The sequence below is a fragment of the Mus caroli genome, chromosome 9 (assembly GCF_900094665.2).
Source record: "Mus caroli chromosome 9, CAROLI_EIJ_v1.1, whole genome shotgun sequence".
NCBI classification, from domain to species: Eukaryota; Metazoa; Chordata; class Mammalia; order Rodentia; family Muridae; genus Mus; species Mus caroli.
The window spans coordinates 26,812,886-26,838,712 of record NC_034578.1 but is presented as its reverse complement, the minus strand read 5'-3'; the positions used below and the strand labels follow the sequence as shown (position 1 = coordinate 26,838,712).

At 42.7% G+C, this 25,827-nt stretch overlaps 1 protein-coding gene and 1 long non-coding RNA gene across 5 annotated transcripts in view; one reads left to right on the top strand and one right to left on the bottom strand.

The window, feature by feature from the left end:
- The window catches only part of Zbtb44 (zinc finger and BTB domain containing 44), a 40,083-nt gene extending 19,921 nt beyond the window's left edge, over positions 1 to 20,162 (bottom strand). The window contains exon 1 of one of the 4 annotated variants that reach the window (XM_021172529.2): positions 19,764 to 20,162. The gene's annotated coding sequence lies outside the window, so the exon portion shown is untranslated. The remainder of the gene's footprint in view (positions 1 to 19,763) is intronic. The other 3 variants (XM_021172530.2, XM_021172528.2, XM_021172531.2) reach the window with 3 other exon arrangements.
- Positions 20,163 to 20,417: 255 nt separating this feature from the next.
- Positions 20,418 to 21,763, top strand: LOC110301852. The gene is made up of 2 exons (XR_002378745.2): positions 20,418 to 21,368; positions 21,591 to 21,763. It is a non-coding gene; the product is annotated as an uncharacterized LOC110301852 (long non-coding RNA).
- The last annotated feature ends 4,064 nt before the right edge of the window (positions 21,764 to 25,827 follow it).

Sequence of the window (25,827 nt, the reverse complement as noted above, 5' to 3'; positions counted from 1 at the left end):
TCCACATATTCTTAAATACAAGTAATCACAGACAGACATAGTAGTGCATGCCTGTGATCCTAGCTAGCATTCTGGAGGCAGTAGCATTAGGAAAATTACCACAAGTTCAAGGCTAGCCTGACATACATGATGAGTTCCAGCCAAACAGGGGTACATAGCAAGATTTTGAGACAGCTCAAAAATTCAAAACAACACCACTCCCAAACCCAAACTTAAAAACAAACAAACAAAATCCCAAAGTAATCCCAAAGAGATAATATAGTTGGGACTCATCTAGGCACAAAATAATTTAATGGATTTGATAATTTTTCTCTCACACAAACAGGCCATGGCTGTATGTTAGTAAACTGGCCACTTCTTTTAAAGCTAGGCCATCAAGAGTGACTGCTTTGATTTCAGTCACATGATTGAGAGCAGAATGACTTCAGAGCAAATGACACTTATGACCCAGGGACAATCTGCATGACACACAGGCATTAAAAAAATAGGAAAGTAAACATCATAGTTTGAAAACGTGTATCACAATGCTAAAATGAGACCACTTCAAACATGATTTGGGCGGATGCCCTGGTACTGTATCAGCCTTCCAAGTAAGTACAAGGCTATATTTTCTCAAGGAGGGAGTGGAAAACTTTTCCAACCTGGTGTAACCTCCATTTTCCAGAATCAAAGAGCTAGAAATTAGAAAAGGAGTTTTGCCAATAATCAGTACGGTTTGAATGCCAACTCCATTCAACTCTTTTCTTCTTTTTTAAAAGGAAAAACTAGTGATTGCCCTCAACCACATGATCCCAATCAAAGTAAGCACTCTTGATGGCACAACCTAAAAAGCAGAGGCCTGCTTTGTCTTTATCCTGGGCCTATTATACTTGGACGAGCTCTAAAGGACATGAGTGTGATCTGAAAACCAGCCAAGATGAGGAGATATACACTATTTTCCAACAGTAGATAACAGCAGGGGTGGAGTGAACCACAATACTGGATGGACATCTGGTAGTGATAGGAACTTTAACCTTTGTATTTTAATTTCTGCAGCAGTACAACAGGAATAATAGAACCTATATTGGGCTGGAGAGATGGCTCAGTAGTTAAAAGCATTGACTGCTCTTTTAGAGGTCCTGAGATCAATTCCCAGCAACCACGTGGTGGCTCACAACCATCTGTAATGAGATCTGATGCCCATTTCTGGTGTGTCTGAAGACAGCTATAGGGTACTCACATAAAATAAATCTTTAAAGCAAAAAACAATCTTAAAAAAAACAAAAGAACCTCTATCACCGACTACTGAGGATAATCAACTACGCGTTTCAGATGGTAACTAGCAACAGTGAAATTCAGTAGTTGGGATAGTGGTAGTCTCTCCCAATTCTAAGAGGTCCAGAAATGACAATTAGCTCCTTGGGATCCTCAGGTCTGTGTGTCCTCAGCCCTGAGATCACAGGTACATGACACCATGACCAACATTTTATGTGGGTGTTGGTAACTGGAACTCAGATCCTCATGCTTGCTTAATAAGCACTTCTCTTTTTCTGTTTCTATCTTAAGAATATGGTGTACGGGATTGGTCTGATGCTGTTTGTAATCAAATGCTAAATTCTGTACTCCAAAGTCTGGTTGCTCCAAGACAAGAGGATTCTCATGTATACCAACTTTTGTTGGGTGAACTTTGCTTCCCAAGTTAATTGGTCAATAAAGGCTAAAGCCGGTAATTGGTCAATACATAGAGGTAGGCAGGTTTTCAGTTACCTGACCAAAGGTCTCAGGCAGAGAGCCTAGCAGGGCTGGCTGTGACCATCCGCCCTTAAGCGGAGCCACCTGTTGTGCTGCTCCTTTGATGTGCCACTACCTGCCTAAGGCCCGAGGTCGAACAGGTTCTCTGCAAGAATCTTCCGGAGTTAACACCGAGCTGCAATCCCACTAAAAGGCTGACCTATCTACTTCAAAGGAACTTTGCTTGGCCAGGGACGGGCCTCCCCTTTTCTTTATAAAGTGCGTTTGCTGACATTAAAATTGAACCTTGAGCAGAGCCTTGTCTTGGTTCCATCCTTATCTCGCACAGCCTAGCCCCTCTTCTCTTCCAGGTTTCCAAAATGCCTTTCCAGGCTAGAACCCAGACCTGTGATCTGCTGGCCGGACACAACAAGAGAGGAGTGGAAGAAGAAAGGACAAGGAGAGAAAAGGGAGTCTCCATGAGAGGAGATGGACCATGAGCAAGTGGCTAAGAGACACAGCAAAAAACAAGAAACGTGCATCTGGATAGTAAGTTAGAATAGCTCCAAAACCTGTCCAATTTAGGCTTATAGCTTGTAAATAAAATGCTTGGATTGTGTGCCTTTTTAAAAAAGATTTATTTTTATTTATATTAGTACACTGCAGCTGTCTTCAGACACACACCAGAAGAGTGCATCAGATGGTTTTGAGTGGTTGCTGGGAATTGAACTCAGGACCTCTGGAAGAGCAGTTAGTGCTATTAACCACTGAGTCATCTCTCCAGTCCCAGCAGGCTGGCTAGAATGTATAATTCATTTACAATACAGTGTTATAGACAATCTCATACATGCTGTGTGTGGACATAGGCTTTTAGTTTTGGTAGGTATATATACTTAACCTCAAACAACATCTCCCCATAAGACATAATGCCTTTACTAGAGCTCACATCCTGGAAAAGACTTAAATCTATACTGACTCCTAACATGCCTTCCACATCCTGTATTCACATCTAGCAGCAATCTAGAAGAGAAAGTTTTTTCAAAAATTTATTTTTTTATTGGATATTTTATTTATTTACATTTCAAATGTTATCTCCTTTTCCAGTTTCTCTTCTGGAAACTCCCTATCCTATCCCTACTCCATTTCTATGAGGGTGCTCTCCCACCCACCCACTCCCACCTCACTGCCCTGGCATTCCCCTATACTGGGCCATCAAGCCTTCACAGGACCAAGGGCTTCTCCTCCCCATGCCAGACAAGGCCATCCTTTGCTACATATGCGGCTGGAGACATGGGTCCCTACCATGGGTACTATTTGTTTGGTGGTTTAGTCCCTGGGAGCTCTGGGGTCTGGTTGGTTGATATTGTTGTTTTTCCTGTGGGGTTGCAAACCCCTCAGTCCTTCCCCTAGCTGCATTGGGAGGTCCCCATACTCAGGCCAAAGGTTGGCTGCGAGCATCTACATCTGCATTTGTCAGGCTCTGGCAGGAGCCTCTCAGGAGACAGCTATATCAGGCTCCTGTCAGCAAGCACTTCTTGGCATATGCAATAGTGTCTGGGTTTGGTGTCTGTATATGGGATAGATTCCCAGGTGGGGTAGTCTCTGGATGGCCTTTCCTTCAGTCTCTGCTCTGCTCTTTGTCCCCATATTTCCTTTAGATAGCAATTCTGGATTAAAAATTTGGAGACCACTGGGTGGCTCTATCCCTCAACTGGGGGCCTTGCCTAACCTCTGGATATGGTCTCTACAGGTTCTCCCTCCACTTTGTTAGGCATTTTAGCTAATCTCATCCCCTTTGGGTCCTAGGAGCCTCTTGCTTTCCTGGTATCTGGGACTTTCTGGTGGCTACCCCCAGCTCCCCATTCCCCACTGCTACACACCTCTGTTCAATTTCCCTGTCTCCTCCTATACCTGATCCCCCCCTCTTTCCCCCTACCCCTTCTCTCTTCCTCCCAAATCCCTCTCATCCTCTACCTCCTGTGAGTATTTTGTTCCCCCTTCTAAGAAGGACTGAAGCATCCACACTTTGGTCTTCCTTCTTCTTGAGCTTCATATGGTCTATGAGTTGTATAAGAGGTATTCCTAGCTTTTTGCCTAATATCCACTTAACAGTGCGTACATACCATGTGCATTCTTTTGTGACTGGGTTACCTCACTCAGGATGCTATTTTCTAGTTCCATCCATTTGCCTGTGAATTTCATGAAGTCATTGTTTTTAATAGCTGAGTACTCCATTGTGTAAATGTACCATATTTTCTGTATCCATTCCTCTGTTGAAGAACAGCTGGGTTCTTTCTAGCTTATAAATAAGGTTGCTGTGAACATAGTGAAGCATGTGCTCTTATTATTTGTTGGAGCACCTTTTGGGTATATGCTCAGGAGTGGTATAGCTGGGTCCTCAGGTAGTACTATGCCCAATTTTCTGAGGAACCACCAGACTGATTTCCAGAGTGGTTGTACCAGCTTGCAATCCCACCAACAATGGAGGAGTGTTCCTCTTTCTCCACATCCTCGCCAGCATCACCTGAGGTTTTTATCTTAGCCATTTATGTATATGAGCACAGTGTTGCTGTCTTCAGACACACCAGAAGAGAGCATCAGATCACATTTCAGATGGTTGTGAGCTACCATGTGGTTGATGGGAAATGAATTCAGGACCTCTGGCAGAGCAGTCAGTGTGCTCTTACCTGCTGAGCTATCTCTCCAGCCCTAGAAGAGGACTTTTAACCGAGGCTGCCCACACCCCAAGCGAGGCTAGAGTTATCTACTGCACAGAACACCAAGAAACATGCTTTAGAAACACTGCAAAATAACAGAATGGACTAAACACACACACACACACACACACACACACACACACACACACACACGCGCAGGCAAGCAGGGAAAGCTGCCCTTTTACCGGCAGCCACTGAGAGCCTGGTTATTCATTTCCTCAGTCATTCCTGGGTACGGCTAAAAAGATTAGGAGGGACCAATAGCAGAAGTAGTTAATAAAGAATGATTCTGGCTTTCCTTACAAGGAAGAGATATCCTTCCTTCCAGTCAACAAAGGAACCATCTTATCAGACTACACAATTCTTCTATGTAGGGTGCATGCCTGTTCACAATCTCCATATTCCTTTTATCCACTTCTCAAACCATGAATTAAATTATAAACCTTCAGTAAAAACTGCTCTACTGGAAGGCCTATAGTCATCAAGAATATCACAGGTCAACCTCTTACTTATTCATTCAGTTGAGTGGATACTTATCTGGATAGACTTGGCAAGTCGACTCACTCATCTCAATACAAACAATACAAGTGTTTCTTCAGCGTTACTGACACCTTTTGGTGCTGCCTAGAAGCCTTTCCCCATGAAACAAAAAATACTTCAGAAATCAACCATGAATTCCTACAAGAGATAATCTACAGACCTGTCCACTACCCAAAACTTCTCTCCAAAGTTATAATGGTTTACAGTCTCTGTTTCCAAAATAATCCAACAGGTCTCACGAGGCTTTGGATATCACCTTTATATTCTGTGTATAACCCTCAATCTTCAGGAAAAATTGGAAAGCTCCACTCTACCTTAAAACATCTTATCAAGCCATCTCTGCAGGTTCAACAAGAGGGGCCCTAACTCAATGCCTTAAGCTCCTCCCCCTCCCCCCCCCCGTGTGTGTGTGTGTGTGTGTGTGTGTGTGTGTGTGTGTGTGTGTGAAGTTCAGCTCACTGTGGACGATGGCATTCCCTAGTTGTTGGGACTGTACAAATAAATGAAAAAAGGACACTGGGCAACAGCACACATTCTTTGTCCAGATTCTTGATTGTAGATGGTATGCTACTAGCTGCTTCAAGCTCCTGCTACCTAACCATCCCTGTTATGACTGGCTATACTCTTGAACTATAAGCCAGAATAAACCCTTTGTCCCTTAAGTTGCTTTTATAGTAATAGTAATTTGTCACAGCAACAGGAAAGAAAATAAAGATAACGAGCACCTTTGTGCTTAAGCCCTTTCAAATTATTCTACCACAGGCTTTTTCTCAACACTAGACTCTTAGGGTTTTACTGCTGTGAGCAGACACCAAGACCAAGGCAACCTTTTTTTTTTTTTCCTTAAAAGATTTATTATTGTATGTAAGTACACTGTAGCTGTCTTCAGACACACCAGAAGAGGGTGTCAGATCTTATGACAGATGGTTGTGAGCCACCATGTGGTTGCTGGGATTTGAACTCAGGACCTTCAGAAGAGCTGTCAGTGCTCTTAACCACTAAGCCCTCTCTCCAGCCCCCTAAGGCAACTCTTATAAAGACAATATTTAATTGGGGCTGGCTTACAGGTTCAGAGGTTCAATCCATTATTATCAAGGCACTGAAGTATGGCACAGTCCAAGCAAGCATGGTGCAAGAGTTGCTGAGAGTTCTATTATCTTCCTCTGAAGGCTGCTAGTGGAAGACTGACTTCCAGGCAGCTAGGATGAGGTTCTTAAGCCCTTGCCCACAGTGACACACCTACTCCAACAAGGCCACATCTCCTTATAGTGTCACTACCTGGGCCAAACATATATAAATCACAACTGGTATCTGTACCAAACTACCTGCCTGATCAGAGTTCTAAGCTGGTCAACATTTTCTGGCACCCTCTTCATACCCACCCAAGATCTTATAATCAAACTTGAAGACTGTATCCTCTTAAAGGACCTACAAAGACAACCAGCCTTTCCAACTGAGAAGGGTTAGGTTAGCCTCACTGCAGCTATGCTTTCAGGATTCCTGTCTCAGATCTCTCAACCGAAGTTAACCTTTCACACTATACCAACAAATCTACAGATGACCTGCTCCTCTTCAAAAAGGTAAAAAAGCCCATATGTCTGAAAGAGCAGGAAAGGTCTTAAGAGACCTTCTACTTGGGCATTACTCTAAATACTTCAATAATCTGCCCATGGATCAGACTATTCAGAATGCCCTAACTCTAGCCTGGAACAAATATCTTCAGGGGCATTTCTAAGATTAAGTACACTTCCAAGAAATTTAACCTTGTATTTAAAAACTGCTGAGTGGGTTGGAGTGATTTCTCAGCTGTTACAAGCACTGGCTGTACTTCCATAAAACCTGGGTTTTGTCCCCAGGACCCACATGACAGCTCACACTTTCAGTAACTCCAGTCTTAAAGGATCAGATGTCCTCTTTTGGCCTCCTGCATGCATTTAGCTCACACTCATATAAGTAGGTAATAGCTGGGCATTGGTGGTGCATGCCTTTAATCCCAGCACTTGGGAGGCAGAGGCAGGAGGATTTCTGAGTTCGACTTGAGGCCAGCCTGGTCTACAGAGCGAGTTCCAGGACAGCCAGGGCTACACAGAGAAACCCTGTCTCGAGAAAAAAAAAAAAAAAGGAGAAAGAAAGTAGGTAATATGCCCACACATGAAGAACAAAATAATAAAAAATAAAAACTATGACTATAATGTTTAAATTCTAAACAGTCCTTCTCTTTTGTTTTCCTTGTTTTTCTCCTGGATCAGTATATCAGAGCTTTGTATCTCCAGCTATGTGGTAGTCATTCTTTTTTCTTATTTTCTTTTAAAAATGTGTTACATGTAAGTATACTGTAGCTGTCTTCAGACACTACAGAAGAAGGCGTTAGGTCTTGTTATGGATGATTGTGAACTACCATGTGGTTGCTGGGATTTGAACTCAGAACCTTTGGAAGAACAGTGCTCTTAACCGCTGAGCCATCTCTCCAGCCCCATTTCTTTTACTTAGACTGTGACTTTGACAATCTCTATCATCTGCCCTGAACTTCTTTTATTCACTGTAGGAACTGCCTCCCCTTTGTTATCACAAGTTACTCTACTCTGTACTACAAAACTAATAACCAAAAAGGCATGAAAGCACGAACTACACAAAATCACTCTAGTTCCAGATTGTTGGATTTATGTGCTCACATCCCTGTCTACAAGACTCATGCTAAGGCTGGAGAAATGGCTCAGCAATCAAGAGCACTTGTCATTCTTAAAGAAGATCCAGGTTCAGTTCCCAGAACCCACACTGTAGCTTACAACCATCTGTAACTGTAGTTCCAAGGGATTCAATACCTTCTTCTGGCTTTCTTGGGCACCAGGCAGGCATGTGGTATATACACATAGATACATGTAAGCAAAACACTTATGCACATAAAATAAACATCTTTTTTTAAAAGTGTAAAAAAAAAGGCATCTCATCATAGCAAATGTTTTTGACTGGGTAACAATTCACACTATCTTTCACATTCAGACAACATTCATTGACCTCGTTGTTATTCATGTAAAGGATCAATTCTCAATGGTAAATCCCTACCAATAGTCAGACCAATCATCTGAAATAAACTAAATTCAAGCACAGAATTTACGGCTAAGTTGGTGGATTGAGAATTCCACCAATAAGACTCAATGAAAGAAATGGTCACAATAAAAACACAATAATCTTTATTCCTGTAAGAGACAGTACCTAGTACCTGTAAATTAATTTGTTAGTTCCATGGAGTGCAGGCAGGAGTGGCTGGGAAGAGGGTGGTAGAAACTGCTGGGGCAGTGCTTCTCCTGCACACATAGCAAGCCTGGGGGTCAGCTGCAGGAGCAAAGGCTGAACACCTACCGATGTTGTGAAGCTGGAGCCAAGGTGGAAGATTAAGCAAAGTCCCTGAGAACCCCCAGACTTAACAACCCCTACCCCCCAGGCCAGCATCATAGAACACTCAAGGGTAGAACTGCAGTAGAAGCAAGAGCTGGCTGGGACCCTAGGCTCCACATAGCTGCCCTGGTTGTGGAAACGGGGACTGAAGTGAGTTACTCTGACAAGACTGGTGGTCCTTAACGCCATCAAGAGCTCCTGCTCATGCCTGGCCCTAACATCATCATCTAGAGAAGACCAAGGAGGAAACAGAATCACACACTCAACGCAGTGCAGCTGTGCCAGAAACTTACTTGAAAGCTTAACTGCTCTAAATTCCCTAGTGCAGTACACACCCCAAAGATGGTTTTATGAGTTTGAACTGGGATTGCAAACCGAACACCTCCATGACTCAAAACTTATCCCCCAACGAAGAACACTGATGCAAAAAAACTAATCTATTATTACACTTTATCTCTTGGTTTAGTATTCTTACATTTGTCTTTTTAAAAGACAATTTTAAACTTCACTATTGCATATCTCAAAATACTCTTGCTTTAGTTTAAAATTACTTGGTTCTATCCAGTCTCTAGTTGGGCATCTCCATTCCTATGCACAACTCATATGGTCTTTCTTATTCCTAACCTATCTTTCTTTATACTTTTGAACCAAAAACTCCCATAGTTTTAACAATCTGTAAAATCTGTAGATCAGAACAGGATCTTAAGCTTCCTCTGCAAGCTTGTCTCCCTCTTTGATTTTTTTTCAAAGTTGATTTACTATACTACTTATCCCTAACCTCACATTCACTCATCCTTCTTTCTCCCTCTATGAATCTTAGTAACTGAAGTCCCATCATACATCATACTATCCTTATCCTCGTTCCTTTAGCCTCCAACTGTTTAAAAAGGGGGTGGTGGTGGTGGTGGTGGTGGTGGTGGTGGTGGTGGTGGAGGGGAGGACTACTGTTGTTTTCAAGCTAGTATGGCAACTGTATAACTATGTAACTGTGAATAGTTAAGAGCTGTGGTTGTCCCTGCAGTTAAAATTCTACCTTAGGAGAAGATATACAGGAAACGCCAAACACTCTGGGCCCTTGATCTCAGATTATAACTTCTGAACCATTAAATATCTCAACTCTTCTACAATCTAGCCCCACTTGAACACTGCAAAGATTTCAACTGAAGGAATAAAGTTAATAAAAATTCTGGTCAATAAAATAATCCTAGCACAGTAATATGAAAAACAAGAAAAACTAAGAAAACTAAATTCCTCCCAAAGTTACTAATCCTGTGGTATTGGCATCCATCGGAGAGTGAATTAGATGAAATCCGGAGTAACAATAAAATATAATTATAGACCTGGGTAAGAGCAGTGAGCAAGTAACCATGCCACATACTCCAAATACTACTACCTTTGCACTGACATTAACTCTGCCAACTACCTGCAGCCCACTACATGCACTGACATAACCTCAATGGCATCTAGCCACTTCCCAATGGAGACCTTGCTCCTCTCTGAAACTTTGAGCTGGATGTCTACACTTATATTTCTCTTAGCATTCTAGTTTTTTAAACTCCAACCAGAATGGCCCATTATCTTCTGCATTCTAGCAATTTTCTAGTCCCAAATTTTAAACTCTTCCACTCCTGCTGCTCAGACCTCCATGTGCATACCCACTGGACTCATGTGCACGCAACACACATACACACAGTGCAAAAAAAGAAAAAAAAGAAAAAAAAGAAAAGAAAAAGAAACCTCACAAGGACAGTAATAGCAATTTATATTGATGCTAGGCTTTTTCACTATATATACAAGCTATTAGCTCCAATCTCCTTTTAGATGTTTTTAGGCTTCCACTTCTCCCTCATACTCTAATATAAATTCTACTTCAGTAAAACCAATTCTGGATCCTTATTCTTTAAATACAACTTCTGACATCCTTTTTGGAAGTTGTACTTGAATGCTCTCACTAGGTTAAATTCTATTCTTTTGCTCTTTCTACTCACATTAGTGCAATGTCTTCTATTTCAGTGTCACTTGCCATTTATAATGTGTCTTAGTCACTGTTCTACTGCTATGAAGAAACACCATGACCAAGACAACTTATAAAAGGATATATTTAATTGGGGGCTTATTTACAGCTTCAGAGGTTTACTCCATGCTCATCATGGAGGGAGCATGTTGGCAGGCAGGCAGGCAAAATGCTGGAGCAGTAGCTGAGTAACAGCATCTGATTTGAAAGTTGCAGGGGACGGGATGGGGGTTGGGGGTGGGGATAGGGACTAGGGCCTGGGTCTGGCGTGGACTTTTGTAACCTCACCTCCAGGGCTGGAGAGATGGTTCAGCAAGTTAGAGCACTGACTGCTCTTCCAGAGGTCCTGAGTTCAATTTCCAGCAACCACATGGTAGCTCACAACCATTTGTAATGAGATCTGGTACCCTCTTCTGGTGTGTCTGAAGATAACTACAATGTACTCACATACATAAAATAAATAAATCTTTTTTTAAAAAAAAGTATACCTCCAGTGACATACCTCCTCCAACAAGCTCCCACTCCCTAACCCTTCCCACACAGTTCTAAGTGGGAACAAGCATTCAAACACATGGGGACCAACCTCTTTCAAACCACCACACAATGTGTTTTCAAATTATCCACATCTTAAAAACCTTTTAACATCACTGTGAAACAATCTAACTGAGAACTTTGTCTTTCAATTAAATTCCACCTTAATTTTATTACTAGGCTATTGCTTTCTCTCTACAGAACTCCTGAGACAGTTGTATTTGGATTATGGATGCAACATAATACCAATGTAGTTTACCAGTTCTGTCCTCTCCACAGATAATTATGATCAATCATATATATGTTCCCAGCATAGATTCCTTTAAAACCATTTTCTAAGTACTTTAGTTGGGTATAATTGATAAGACAATGAGGTACTCCTACTTGAAATATACAATTTAAGATTGGTATGGTGGACCTATAAGAATACCAGCAGAGGTTTTCATTTAGAAAAAAGAAAGAAAGAAAGAAATTATTTCTTATTTTCTGACTTTCTGGAACAAGGTCTCACTATGTAGCCCTTGGCTGCCCTGGAGCTCACTATGTAGACCAGGCTAGCCTCAAACTCATAGAGATCTGACTGCTTCTGCTTCCTGAGTGCTTAGATAAAGGCTCATGCCATCATGTCTGGTTCAAAACTGGTACTTTTTTTCATTTCCTTCTTTTCATTACCTTCAGGTAAACAGATCAAAGATAATTTAGTAATGAGGGTAGAAATAACAAAAGAAAAACCTGGGAAAAGTTGTAACCAGATACTGTGACATTCCAGAGGCCAAGCAGATTGTATACTTCAAAGAGTGATTTATACAATTGTCTTAGTCAGGGTTTCTATTCTGGACAAAACATCATGACCAAGAAGCAAATTGGGGAGGAAAGGGTTTATTCACCTTATACTTCCACAAGAAGTCAGGACTGGAACTCAAGCTGGGCAGGAAGCAGGAGCGATGTAGAGGCCAAAGAGGGATGTTACTTACTGGCTTGCCTCCTCTGGCTTGCTCAGCTTGCTTTCTTATAGAACCCAAGACTACCAGCCCAGGGATGGCACCACCCACAAGGGGCCCTACCTCCTTGATCATTAATTGAGAAAATGCCCCACAGCTGGATCTCATGGAGGCATTTCCTCAGCTGAAGCTCCTTTCTCTGTGATAACTCCAGCCTGTGTCAAGGTGACACACAAAACCAGCCAGTGCAACAATCAGATGCTGCAAGGGCAAAGATATAAAGCAAGGGGTTTTTGTTTTTAATGCAGCCAGTGGACAGTCACTAATAAAACTAAGAACTAATAAAAACATAAAAAGAAGCACTAGAGTTAAGAAACAAAACTACAATGGCAAAAATAATATCCAGGGGACCCAGAGATGGCTCAGTTGGTAAATTGCAAGGACGAAGACCTAAATCTGGATCTCAGAACTCAGACGGCAAGGTTGGTGGCATGCATCTGTAATCCCACAGTAAGGTGTGTGGTGGAAACAGGTGACTACCTGAAGTTCCTTGGCCAAGTGGTCTAGATAAACTAGTGAGCTCTAGATCCAGCGAGAGAATCTGTCTCAAAACTCAGGACAAAGGGATAGCTCAGCAGTTCAGAGCTCTTGCTCTTGCAGAAGATCAGGTCCAACTCACGGTATCCACCCGGCAGCTCACAATGGGCCAGGACATCTAATACCCATTTCTGATTCACAGGGGTACCATGCACACACGTGGTAAGACATCCTTGCAAGAGAAACTGGGAGACATGCAGGTGCCTGCAATCCCAACACCTGGGAGGTTGAATAGGAGTGCTGCATCCGTCAGCATGGACTAGAGTGAGACTGTCTCCAACCCACCAACCAACAGACCAACCCAAACCAGAAGCATGGCAAGGGGCCACTGACAACTCAATTGAAATTAGAGATCAAAAGTGGTAGCAAGAATGACCTAAGGCTTTTTGAGTTACACTTAAGATACATTTCATAAACTTACGAAATGATTCTTTTATTGAAAACAGTAACAATAATCACTAATAACAAGTGCCTAGTGATGTTTAAATTATTTTTTCACATTATAGGATTTCATTTCACATAACCATGAGATACACATTATTTAGAATCTTAATTTTGTTGGTAAAGAAAATGAAGTGTACCAAGAAAAAAAAAAAGAGCCTTGGGAGTACTTGTTGCTCTTTCCAAGGGTCCAAGTTCAGTTCTTAGCATTCACATAGCTCACACTGCCTATACTTCCAGCTCTAAGGGCTTCGACACCCACTTCTGGCCTCTTGGGCACCAGGATCGACTCCAGAATAAGTAAATCTTCTGGCCAAGAACATCTAAGACACTAATATTAAATGAAGAAATTAATGTAGCTTTCAAGCAAGAATATAATTCAAACTTAAGGTTTCTTTCTATTTGTATTTATTTATTTATTCATTCACTCCACATCCTGATCAAAACTCCCAACCTCCTCTCCTCCCAGTCCCATCCTCACAATTCCCTCCCACCACTACCCTCTCCCTTAGGGCATCAAGTTAGAGCAGAACTAAGTGCATCCTCCTTCACTGAGGCCTGCCTAGTTGTCAGTCCAGCTAGTGAGAGGGATAAATGACAGGTTTCAGGGTAAGAGATATCCCTTGCTTCAATTGTTAGGAGACCCACATGAAGACTAAGGGCACAGCTGCTTCAAATGTATAGGGAACCTAGGTCCAGCCCCTATACACTCTTTGGTGGGTGGTTCAGATTCTGTGAGACCCCATGGGCTCAGGTTAGTTGACTTTGTAGGTCTTCTGTGGTGCTTTTGACCCCTCCAGCTTGCTCAATTCTTTTTTTTTTTTAAATTAGGTATTTATTTCATTTACATTTCCAATGCTATCCCAAAAGTCCCCCACCCGCTCCCCCACCCACTCCTTGGCCCTGGCGTTCCCCTGTACTGAGGCAGATAAAGTTTGCACGACCAATGGGCCACTCTTTCCACTGATGGCCTACTAGGCCATCTTCTGATACATATGCAGCTAGAGACACGAGCTCTGGGGGGTACTGGGTAGTTCATATTGTTGTTCCACCTATAGGGCTGCAGATCCCTTTAGCTCCTTGGTTACTTTCTCTAGCTCCTCCATTGGGGGCCCTGTGATCCATCCAATAGCTGACTGTGAGCATCCACTTCTGTGTTTGTTAGGCCCCGGCATAGTCTCACAAGAGACAGCTGGTGATCTGGGTCCTTTCAGCAAAATCTTGCTGGTGTATGCAATGGTGTCAGCGTTTGGAGGCTGATGATGGGATGGATCCCCGGATATGGCAGGCTCTAGATGGTTTATCCTTTCGTCTCAGCTCCAAACTTTGTCTCTGTAACGCCTTCCATGGGTGTTTTGTTCCCAATTCTAAGAAGGGGCAAAGTGTCCACACTTTGGTCTTCGTTCTTCTTGAGTTTCATGTGTTTAACAACAGCTTGCTCAATTCTATCTCCAACTCTTCTACAAGACACCTCCCTGCCCCACACTGTGGCCCGCTCCCCAGGTAGCAGTGGGTCTCTGCAAATGTTTCCATCAGCTGAAGAGGCCTCTTTGTATTTTTAAAGGCAAACAGGTGCAGTCACTAATGACTAAACTAAACAGTGGCATAACATCTGCAATCTCAACCCTGAGGAAACTGAGGTAGGACTGCCAGGAGTTCGTGGCTACATACTGAGTTTCAAAATAGTCTATATATACTACACAATGAAACCCAATCTCAACAAACCAGCATTAATACCATCAACCTACCCATGACTAAGACTAAAGAGTTTTAGCTCATGATGTAAAATGAGGTATTTTTAATATAAAGAACAATAATGAACTACTTCTCCAAGATTTTCAGTTTAACCGAGGTAACTTTTAGTCAATCCTTATTTAGTGGGATAACTGTTTCATAATGAATCTAGAGGCATTTAAAACAAAAACATTTCATAAAACTTATATGAACTGTGTTCTATGTCAGTAAACCACAGGGAGAAATTATTTTTGATACACGTAATAGTTGTAAGGGTATTAAAATTATTTTTAGGAGCGTAATTGTCTCTTAAATAATGAGGAAAACTCCCTTTACAAGTCTAGGAGGGGGTTAGAAGAGGGTTGGTGGTTAAGAGACCTCTTAACTCCTGCTGCTTGAGAACCTGAGTTTGATTCCTACCACCATGGCAGGTGGCTCACAACCACTTGTAACTATATTCACATGCTCATATGCCCTTCACCCAATATCAATTTTTAAAAACTTAAAAAAAATCCTAGAAAGATGAGCTAGAAGTTCAGAGGATTATTGTACGCAAAGACAATATAATTTATTGGTGTTTAATCAGTTGTCAGTACTTTTAATTCTTTGAGAACTTCATGTATTTTGATCACATTCTCCCTAACTTTTCCCATATCCACCCTCATCTCCCTACCCACCCAACTTTCAGTTTTCTTTTTCTCCTTTTTCCATGAATCCATTTTATGTTGCCCAACTTACTCTCAGAAATGAGACCTGCCCTGTAGTATGGTCAACTTACCAAGAGTCTTAAAATTAAAGAAAACCACTCAACAGCTGTCAAATATCACAACTCCTCAGGTAGCGGTGGGATTCTGCCTGGTTTAATCCTAAGTTTACATGAATAACTGTCCTGTTGTGTCCAGAAAGTACTACTTCCTTGAAGTCAGCCACCATCTTTGGCTGTACCCTCTTCGTAGAAGATCCCAAGCTTGAGAGGTAAACATATATACATCTCACTTAGGGTTGAGTACGTCACATCTCTTACTCTCTGTACACTGACTGCGTGAGGGTCTCTGTTAGCTGCCATAATACTGGAGGAGTGGAGGTGGTTGTTTTGAAGGACTCAAACTTTATTGCAGTTTTGCAACAGGACCTCATGCAACAACTCAGGGTGGCCAAAACTAGCTTAGGTCTAGGATGGCCTTAATCCTCTTGCTTCCAACGCTCGAGTGCTGACATTACAGGTTTATGCCTGTCACTACCTCAATGCGCAGTGCAACTATCGCACATGCTGGGACAGTACTCTTCTCCACTGAGCTACAGCCCCTGCAATACTGGTTCCTAATTAAGAATAGCTATTTAATCCTCTCCTCACAGAGTACTGTGAAAACTTTCAAATATAGAGAAAAAAATTTAAAACACTTATAGTTAATTATCTAAATAGCCATCCAGGCCTAGCTACACTCTGTAATATACTTTTTTTTTCCTTCAAGAACCTATCTACTTATCAATCCATCTTGATTTCTGATACAGGGTCAGGCCTCCCACATTTCTCAGAAGGGGAAATCTAAGGATTTATAATAGATATGACAAGTACTTGTGACTTCTAGAATACAATTTCAGTGTTCCTATAGTATAATGTTAGTCATGCAGTTCTTTATGTATAGTGACTGAAAATAAGCTCACGGTCATGCCTTGCTACACTCAGTTGTGAGCTACATAAAGTAGGTAAGAACTTTGAAGATACACTTGAATTTAAAACCTGAGTATGCCACTCACTAGCAGTGCCATCTAAGACATACCATTTAATTCTCTAGAAGAGAATATCAGTTTTCTTACTTGCAAAATAAAATCTAAGTGTTAAAATGAGCTTTTAATTGAGATGATTCACAAAATGTTTAATGTAGCTGGGACACAGGAAGGGTACAAGAAATGCCAGCAACTATAATCTTATTAGCCCACATAAACATACACTGGGCTATAGTTGCTGCATGGCTACTGTAGACAATCACTGAGCTCTCTGAAAACTATGTGAGCACAGTATTTTAGATCATATAGTTATGGATTTTTACTAAATTTGTCTAATCCAAATAAAATGTGCTATCTTCACTAATCACATGTCCAAGAGTCCTTTATATCTGCAGACAGCATATAAATGCCAGTGGTTATGAGAACTGACTGCTCTTCCAGAGGCCTTGAGTTCAGTTCCCAGCAACCACATGGTGGTTCACAATCATCTGTAATGAGATTTGATGCCCTCTCTTGGTGTGTCCAAAGACAGCGACAGTGTACAGTCGACAGTGTACTCTTCAAATATTCATGTATATAGTAAATAAGTAAAATCTTAAAAAAAAAAGATTCTCATCTACAAACTGGGGACCAATGTGGCCCTCAAAAAGGGTCCTACTTGGTTATAAAATGAATAAATTAAAAGTCCCTAGTAGTACTATCACCCCAAATCTAACGTTCATAATGGCTATCATAATCCCCCTAAGATGAAAAAAAAAATCAATTTGTTTAACAATTTCCCCATCTCTTTAAAAATCAATATTAGCAGGGCAGTGGTGGCACACACCTTTGATCCCAGCACTTGGGAGGCAGAGGCAGGCAGATTTCTGAGTTCGAGGCCAACCTGGTCTACAGAGTGAGTACCAGAACAGCCAGGGCTACACAGAGAAACCCTGTAAAAAAAGAAAAGAAAAAGAAAAAAAAGAAAAAAAGAAAAGGAAGAACTTTAGGATACATCACCATCATAATACCTAATAAAGAAAAATGTTTCAGGAAACTTCAATTAAGTAACTGATTAAGAGCTAAAAAATCACTAAGCAAAGTATAGTCAGAAGTCACTTGCTTCTCATCAGAGTACTTTAAGACCACATATAATCAAACTCTCAAACAACACCTTCATAAAAGACCTTGTAGTTACCACTTTAACCAAGCAGTCACATTTAACATTACCAACTGTGTGGTGTCCCAACACTAGAAACCTCCTAACATATACAATTATGAGATACAGGGTATCATCCATTTAAATATTCTTGCCAAGTAAGGTTTCCCTTAAACAAATAAAATCTTTGTTCCAGGTATGCCCAATCTTTTGACAAGATGCTATCACCATTATCTACAAAGTTTTCAAAGAAATCATGCAATTGATGAAGCTATAAGCACACATACACACAAACTAGTATTTTCAGTTTATAACTTTGTGTTGGGATGTATTCACAGATATCCTTGCCTTTGGATACAACCATGGACCAGCAGTTGGACAGGTCTAGAACCAAACTTTTACTTAACAAGAACAGTAAGTGAATTGACACTCAGAAGACAAGGTCAAAGTTCAAATATGTAGCCAGATTCTACAGAACAATTGGTCAGTTAAGTGCCCAGAAAATGGAAAAGTGCCCTGGGTACCTCCCTTTTTAACACAAGGTCCGACTGAGTATACTCAATCACCACAGCAACACAATAGCCTTGACTGACTACAGCTGTGGAAACACTTAGGAACAACAGAGTAAATCTGAATACACAAATTTTAATGGACATTTTTAATTTGACTTGGTATTTTTAGGAAATAAAAGAATCAAACATGGAGCCTGGTGGTGGTGGCCACATCACAAGCCTAGTGTTTGGGAGGCAGAGGCAGGCGTGGTGATCTCTTGAGTTTAGGCTAGGCAGTCTACAGAGTGAGTTCCAGGCCAGCCAGGGCTACACAGAGAAATCCTGTTTCGAAAAACAAAACAACAAACAAACAAAATCAAACATGGTGTGTGTGTGTGGGGTGATCTAATCCCAACCAGCACTTAGGAGGAAGAGGCAGACTGTCTCAACCACAGCAACAGTAGCAACCACAACAAAAACTGGCAACAATGCGGAGAAAAGGATTGACCACTAGTCTGGTTATCTACCTTCACTGCATTTTCCCTGACAACTTCTGTGAAACGGAAAACTTCCAGGCCATAAAAGAAATTATATTATTACTGAGAAGTACAGCAGAAAAAGGCATCTTACCCAGGAATGTCTCTGGGTTCAATTGTCAACTGGGTAACCTAAGGCAAGTTACAATTAATATTACTAAGTTTCTGTCAATTCTATAGAACTCAAAAGTAACTATATCGCCAGGTTCTAAGAATAAGACTACAGATCTAACAAAGCAAAGCATTGTTGCACAAAGTAAGTAAACCTGGTTTTTGTAATTAATAAATACAAATCACCATAAAATACAAATGGATTAAGAAAACACTCCTTTTTATATTCCACGGGGAGAACTACAAAGACATAAACGAATATTGTAAATCAACTGGAAATCAAAGTAAACAGGAACAAAAAAAATCAAGATCTATGTAGTATTTTTTAAATCAAGAATTACCAAAAAGGCAAAAGGAAATATCAAATCTTTATCCAGCCTCTGTTATCTATTATATTGTATAGTTCGCTTTGGGTATTAACTTATCTCTGCAAAAAATGCTAATAAGCGGAAGTTGAGAGTTTTTCTGAAAACACACATTCAACAGATTAGTATGCTTATATGCTTTAAAAAGTAGTTTTGGTCTTAATTTCTGTAAGTTCCGTGAAAGTACGTGAACATCGCGGTTTTCAATAGATTCTGGTTAAGGTTTACAAAAACCAAACTGATGCGATTTCCTTTAATCAGTTGGAACTTAGTTGTCATTTCACTTGCAGGTAACCCCTAGCTTTTTGTTAGGCCGACAGTAAAAAGACCAGCTACAGAGTGATCCTCAGGTAGGTGGGAGGGGGTTAGAAGTGTTTGCATTCTCTTCCTCATTTCTTTTTAAGAAAAGTGCCGTTTCAACGCGGGCGAGTGGGGCAGCCTGGGAGAGGAAGGAATAAACAGGTCTAGGGCTCGCGCGTAGACCAGGTGAGCGGGTAATAAATGGCCCGGCAGCACAGCATTTGTTATTGGGCGGATTTTCTTGCCGATAGGCTCTCCTGGAAGATCTGGGTGACGGCTTCAGGTCCGCTGGGACCAAGGCCAGTCCCCCTCTAAGGATTAATGGCCAATGAGGGGGACCCTGTGGGTGCCTCCCAGCACGAATCAGGGTGACAAACCAGGTTTCCTCTCCCTCCCGCTTCCAGGTGGGTGACAAGTGGTGTCAGTCCCCAGGCCGGCCCGCCGTCTCCCCACTGGCCCTCCCCTCCCGTTACCTGCGGGCGGCGGTGCGGGGGCCCGGAGGCCTGCAACTGCTCCTCCTTTCCCCGCCAGGCTGGGGCGGCGAGGTGGCGGTGGCGGAGGCAGCGGCGGTGGCGGCAACCCGGGGGGAGGGGGCGGAGCGCGCGACTGGCTCCTCTCCTCCCCCGGGAGGCTCAGGGGACCCTATCTCGGGCCGCCGCTCCTAGGCCAGTGTGCAGCCTGGGACTGGGCGCGCATGGCGGCGCCGCTCACCCGCGTGGCCGCGAGGTGCGAGAGTGCGAGGCGCGAGGAGGAGAGCGCCCGGCGCCCGTGGGCCTGAGGGGAGGAGCGAGGGGCCCAGCCCGCTGCGCACGGGCGGCCGTTGGGGGCGGTTGGCCGAGGGCGGCCGAAGGCTCGCTTGCGCTGGCCGCGGCGGGGCGGGGTGGGGAAGGGGAAAGGGACCGAGGGGAGAGGACGGGAGGCTGGGAGGGAGCCGCCGCAGCGCGCGTGCGGGCGTGCGGGCGGGCGGGCGGGCGCCGCCGTAGCCGCTCGTTTCACTCCAGCCTGTTTGGGGGCACTTTGTTTGTGTCCCACAATGCTCCGCGCGGCCGGCCGGCCCGGCCTAGGGAAAGGGAGGGGCGGGGCCGCGCTGGAGGCGGGGCGCGGCTATTGCGCAAGCGTAGTGCGAGCTGTCCTTCGCCCGTGGTGCAAGCCAGACGCTGAAGCACAGCGGGCCTTGACCCAGTCTGTGTGCACTTGTCTGTGAGCTTCGTATGCATAAGCGCCATGAGGCCTGTCCGGTTTGTCGTCCCGTAGCTGTGGTCTGCTCCTGCGCCGAAGGAAGCCAGCGTTAGGATGATTTGCTTTTCTTGGAGCTAAAAACCGAAAGAAACTCTCTTCCCCTGGTGGTTTTCTGTAGCAGCAAAGCACTCCAGCATTTCTCGGTCGGGAAAGGAATCTGGGTGGTGTGGCCATTTTTCACACGTGGAAACTGAGGCCTATCAGGGCGTGGCCACGAGGGCCTCTGAGAACCTGGCGAGCTCCCCTGCTTTCTCCCCGATGATCAGCGATCCCCCCCGCAAGGGTTACTACCGAGCGTCTTGACAGGTCTAGCAGCCTTGTAGTACTTTGAGGTTGCCATAGCATTTTTCTGATTACCATGGCAGGAAGTGCAGTTTTTGAGCAGACCAGAAAAAAAATTGGCTCCCATGTCTTTTTTTCTTTCCCCAACACAGACTGACTTCTAAAACCTAAAGCAACTGTGAACTATTCCTTCCCTAACAGTGAACCCCGTCCTAGTACACAGTCTCGCCCTTGGGGAAGAGAATGTGTGGATCACCGAAAATTGACTGTTATTGTCTAGAGGGTTACTGTCTGAGTTTCGGTCGCGGCAAAGTCTGTCTGTAGGATATTTAAATACCCTAAGGTGTGGCTACCTCGGACCTCAGGGAATCAGACCTGGCGATTGGGGGCATTGGGGGCCCGAGGGAGTATTCCTGGAGGCAAATGGGATTGCGCCCCAGAAGAGGAGAAGGACAGGATGCCAGTCAAGACTGCTGCAATTTGGTGCTGGGCATTTGCATATGCATGCTGTGTACCTACGCCTCCAGTTTTTAAACCGAAAGACTTCTTTGTGCAAGGTAGGTTGATTTCCCAGCTGCGTTAGACACTTGGCCGCCTCTGACTTAAACCACCCTCTCTACCAGAGCACCCAAAGCGATGAAATTTTTCAAAATAAAGTCAACAAAATCAAAGACTATGCTCCAACAAATTTTCAAGTATTAGAAGGTATTTAATCCTTGACAACCTAACCTACAAGTTTCTTAATATTATTCTATCATGTTTTTATTATTCCATTTCAGTGATGAGCAACATCAGAAAACAAATCGGGCCTGGCTTTACAGTGAGATTTGAAGAATCTTCCTAACTACAGAGGCGCCTGAGCTAAAGGCCCTTGGTGGAGTATGTACTGAAAACATACGTCATGGAAAAACAACGGGAGAAGAATCTAGTGGGAATAAAGTAGACAAATAAAGCCTGTGTCTTAGTCTATTTAATAGGACAGTCAAGAGAGCATTCATTTGGACATTTCTAATTGTAACTCAAGGGACAGAAATGGCAGTTAATGTTCGTAGGACAGGCAGAACTCAGGAGTGCACACACACACATACACGGGGGAGGGGGGAGCACAAGCACCTCTCCTTTTTTCTCTTAAGCTCTGTCTATTTCTCATTTTGTCTCTAAAAATGCTATCCTCCCAGCCCATTCCCACCCTAGGTCTAAAGAATTTATTAAGCAACAGGTGGCTGCTGGTCTCTTAAAGGCAAAGTTCTAAATGCTTGGAAAGGGTGGGAGAGAAAACGCAGCTTAGCTATTGCTGGAACCCTTCTCTGTATTTTGGTTTTGGGCAGGATCATTTTCTGTGGCCTCTTAGCCTCCCACCTTTTTTCTTCCCGAGCTAGCAGAGACTTGCCCTTGGGTTGCTAGAATAGGTAGACCTTTCTTTGACACCGTGTTGAATAATTCTGCTGGAAGGATTTTGTGAAATTGGAATCCTGTACACAGGTGAAACAAACAAACTAGACAGTATGAGGAACTCTTAATTATTAACCCAGTGTAGATGATTCTGAGGAATTCAAATTCCAGAAGGGATGGTTGTTTTATCCATGAGCTGTTTGGGAAACCCATTTCTGGCAAAAATAGTTTCTCATGGTAGACCCTTAACTGCTGAATGCAAACTTAGTTATTTAGACCAAACCAAAGTTCAGAGAAAGAATGCTTTATACTCATCAGAAAGGGTTCTAGTCTGACTGGAATTCTTTCAGTGAGAGCCCATTACAACCCAGCCTTACTTCTTTATTAGCTCCTTCCAACTGTATAAACAAAAACCAATCTCTTTTCCTTACCATGCCATGTGCCAGTCTCTAATGGTCCCCTTAGTTAGGTAGGTCAACTTTGCCACTTTCCTATCCTACTGCAAGCCAATCCAATCGAACAATTCATGTCAACAATGCTCATTCCCACTGCCACCACCCTAAAATATAACAGATGGTACCCAGTTGTAATAATTTTTACCTGGTTCCCCCTTCTCTTCACTGTCCAAGTGGAAGACAGAATTGTAATGCTTAGCAACCATGTCATTCAACAGCCAACAATTCCTATTGTTCTCAGGTAAAGTCCCAGGCTCTTTCTGTGGCTTTCGTAACACTACCATCTGGGCCCTTCCTTGTCTCTTTCAAGAAACATGGCAGTTGCAGAGTTAATTTTTCACCTGTAAAATATGATGGTCTTTCTTGAATAACATTATTTCCTCTGAATAGAAATATTCCATTTTTTGGATTATTTTTCTAAATCTTTAGATCTCTTCATTTACATAGTTGATAGTTTTATGATTTTATATTTTGATAGTTCTATTATATTATACTTTTAATAATATAAAAGATATTTGAGATATAACTATATCATACATAGTATGTGCAAATTGTCATGTGGTATTTGGGCTTATTGAGAAGCTGGCTCTGGAAATGGGGTTGCCTCCCCATCCCCTGTTTAAAATGCAAGCATGTTTTTCTCATATTATCCTCCAAGGCCCTTTGTCTGTGGATGGACTGCCATCTCTGCACACATACCTCTGTAACACCAGGAGAAGAAAACAGCGTAACAACCCAAGAGTGAAAGCACCATGACTGAACACAGCACTAAGGGAAACCATTTCTAACAGAGGTTACTATTGTCTACCCCGGGACATTAAAATGCCTGGCGTGGGAATAGGCACTGGGAGTTCATCTGACTGCTTCAGCTTGCCCAGTCGGCCTCAGCCAAATGGTGTTAGAGGTCCAGTTTGATGATGCGGTTACCTCTCTGCTGCTATCTGCTCCTTCACTAAGAAGCTTCACCTGAAGGGACACTCTGCTTTCTCAGTCAGGAGCTCTAGCTGGCTGACTTGATGGAGCTTTGGCAGTCAGTTTCTGCTGGATGTTCTGAGTGCCTGATTGGATGATGTTTTGGTTTCTATCTGATACTTGCTATTTATTTCTATTTATTCTTGCTTCTGTGTGCTATATACTTACTAAACTCACTCATTCAAAACTGAAAGTCCAGCTACTGTTTATTATCTTCAGACCATGCCAGATTATAATACATACTCTATAGACTGTATATATAATTTGTGTGCCAGTTTTATTAAACTACAACTTACATATCTCATAATCCACACATTTAAGGTATACTATTCAGAGATTCTTAATATTTCACAGAGTTGTACAACTACCACCATAGTCAATTTTTAAACTTTCTCATCACCCAAAAGGAAATCCAGACCTATTAGCCATTACTCTCTCTACCTCAGCTCTACAGTCCTGAGACGAACTGCTTTCTGTTTATCCACATTCACATATATTATCTTTTCCAGTTTGTTGAGTTGTACTGTGCTTGTTTGATGCATGTTGTAAGGTCTCTATTTTATTTGCCTCTTTTGGATATTACTGACTATGTTGTGGTTTTTGCCACAATGTAAATTTTGACATTTGGTACATATAACAGGTTCCCTTCCCTCCTGTACTTTTGTGTGAATCAGTAGTGTGATCTAGATGCTTTATCAGATTCAATTTTGATTTAGGGCAAGATTACTTCATAGGTGGTTGTGCACTTTTCCATTAGGCAATACACACATGTGTGCTTGTCTTTTTCTATTTGTAATGTTAGCAGTCACTAATGAGTAATGCTTCTACCAATGAATTTATTAGGCGTTTTTAAGTGGTGATATAATTCTATTAACCTTAGTTTATTAGTTACAAAGGAAATTGCTCCTCTTTTGTTAGTTGATTATCTAATAGTCTAAGTAGGAAAGGAAGACAAGGGCTTGATTCTTCCCCTATTACCAAATATCCCTCAGGTCTGACCACTTCTTTCTTGCAACTACTATTACACTAACTCAGAGTCCTTGGTCTGAACTCTTAAGACCTACCAAAGTCATCAGGACCTACTAATCTTTTAAGGTCCCACCTGATGTAGTCCCTACCTAGCTTTCCAGACTCCTTTCAGGCCATATAGCCCAATCATACAGCCCATTTTCATCTCCATCACCAAAACCTTTCCTGTCTCAGGGCATTTGTACATGAACCTTCTGAAGTGGTAACTTAAGGGTTCTTTGTCAGTTGTGTTGGATGATGTTTTTCTAAGGCAAACATGTGAAGGAGCGTTTCATTGAAGTGGATACAGGTGAAAGGATGTTCTGCTAAAGCAAGCACATGAAAGGACACGTGATGAAGGCTTCTTCAATGACATGCATGTATTGGTCTGCCTTACATTTTGTAGTTTAGCTCCATTTGTTGGGACTCCTTAGAGAAAAACACACCAAAAAGCTTCTGGTGGTGTGCTGCAGTTTCTTGCTGCTTCAGTGGCTTGGGCTGATTGGCAGAGTGATGTCAGCTGAGACAGATGCATGTGCTGAGGCAAGAGGTGCTGAGGCAGGACCCAAGGAGGACACTTGATGTCTGGAGGTAGTATAAAAAGAACTCAATGGACAGTGATGGAGGCTGCGTTTGGCTTGCTCGTAGAGCTAGTTGTGCAATGCTTGTTGGTCTCAAGTCTTTGCTGATCTTCCACTTTGCTGAGAGAGGCACAGCTGAGAACCTCTCCCAGCATTCCTGCTGCTCTCTCCTGCTGCTGACTCTAGCCAAGGCTGAGAGGCCTGTCTGTCTCTGCTAGGTGGTGCCACCTCTGCTGATTCGTGTTTGCTATCCTGACTCTACCAAACTGGACTGTTGGTGTATTCGTAAAATGTTTGCAAATGAATCGAGCTGCTGCTGCTGACCTGTGAACTGAACTGCTGATTTCCAGACAGCACAGATGGTTGTTGCTCTAAAGAACCTTTCTAAACAGGCTTACTTCCCCCATATTCTCTCTTTCCCACTACCTCTGCTGGGTGATGGGCTAAAAGGGAGGTTAAAGCATTTAAGAACCATTGTTAAAATTAGGGTTTGAAAAATTACACTTAAACTGGGCGGTGGTGGGGCACGCCTTTAATCCCAGCACTTGGGAGGCAGAGGCAGGTGGATTTCTGAGTTCGAGGCCAGCCTGGTCTACAGAGTGAGTTCC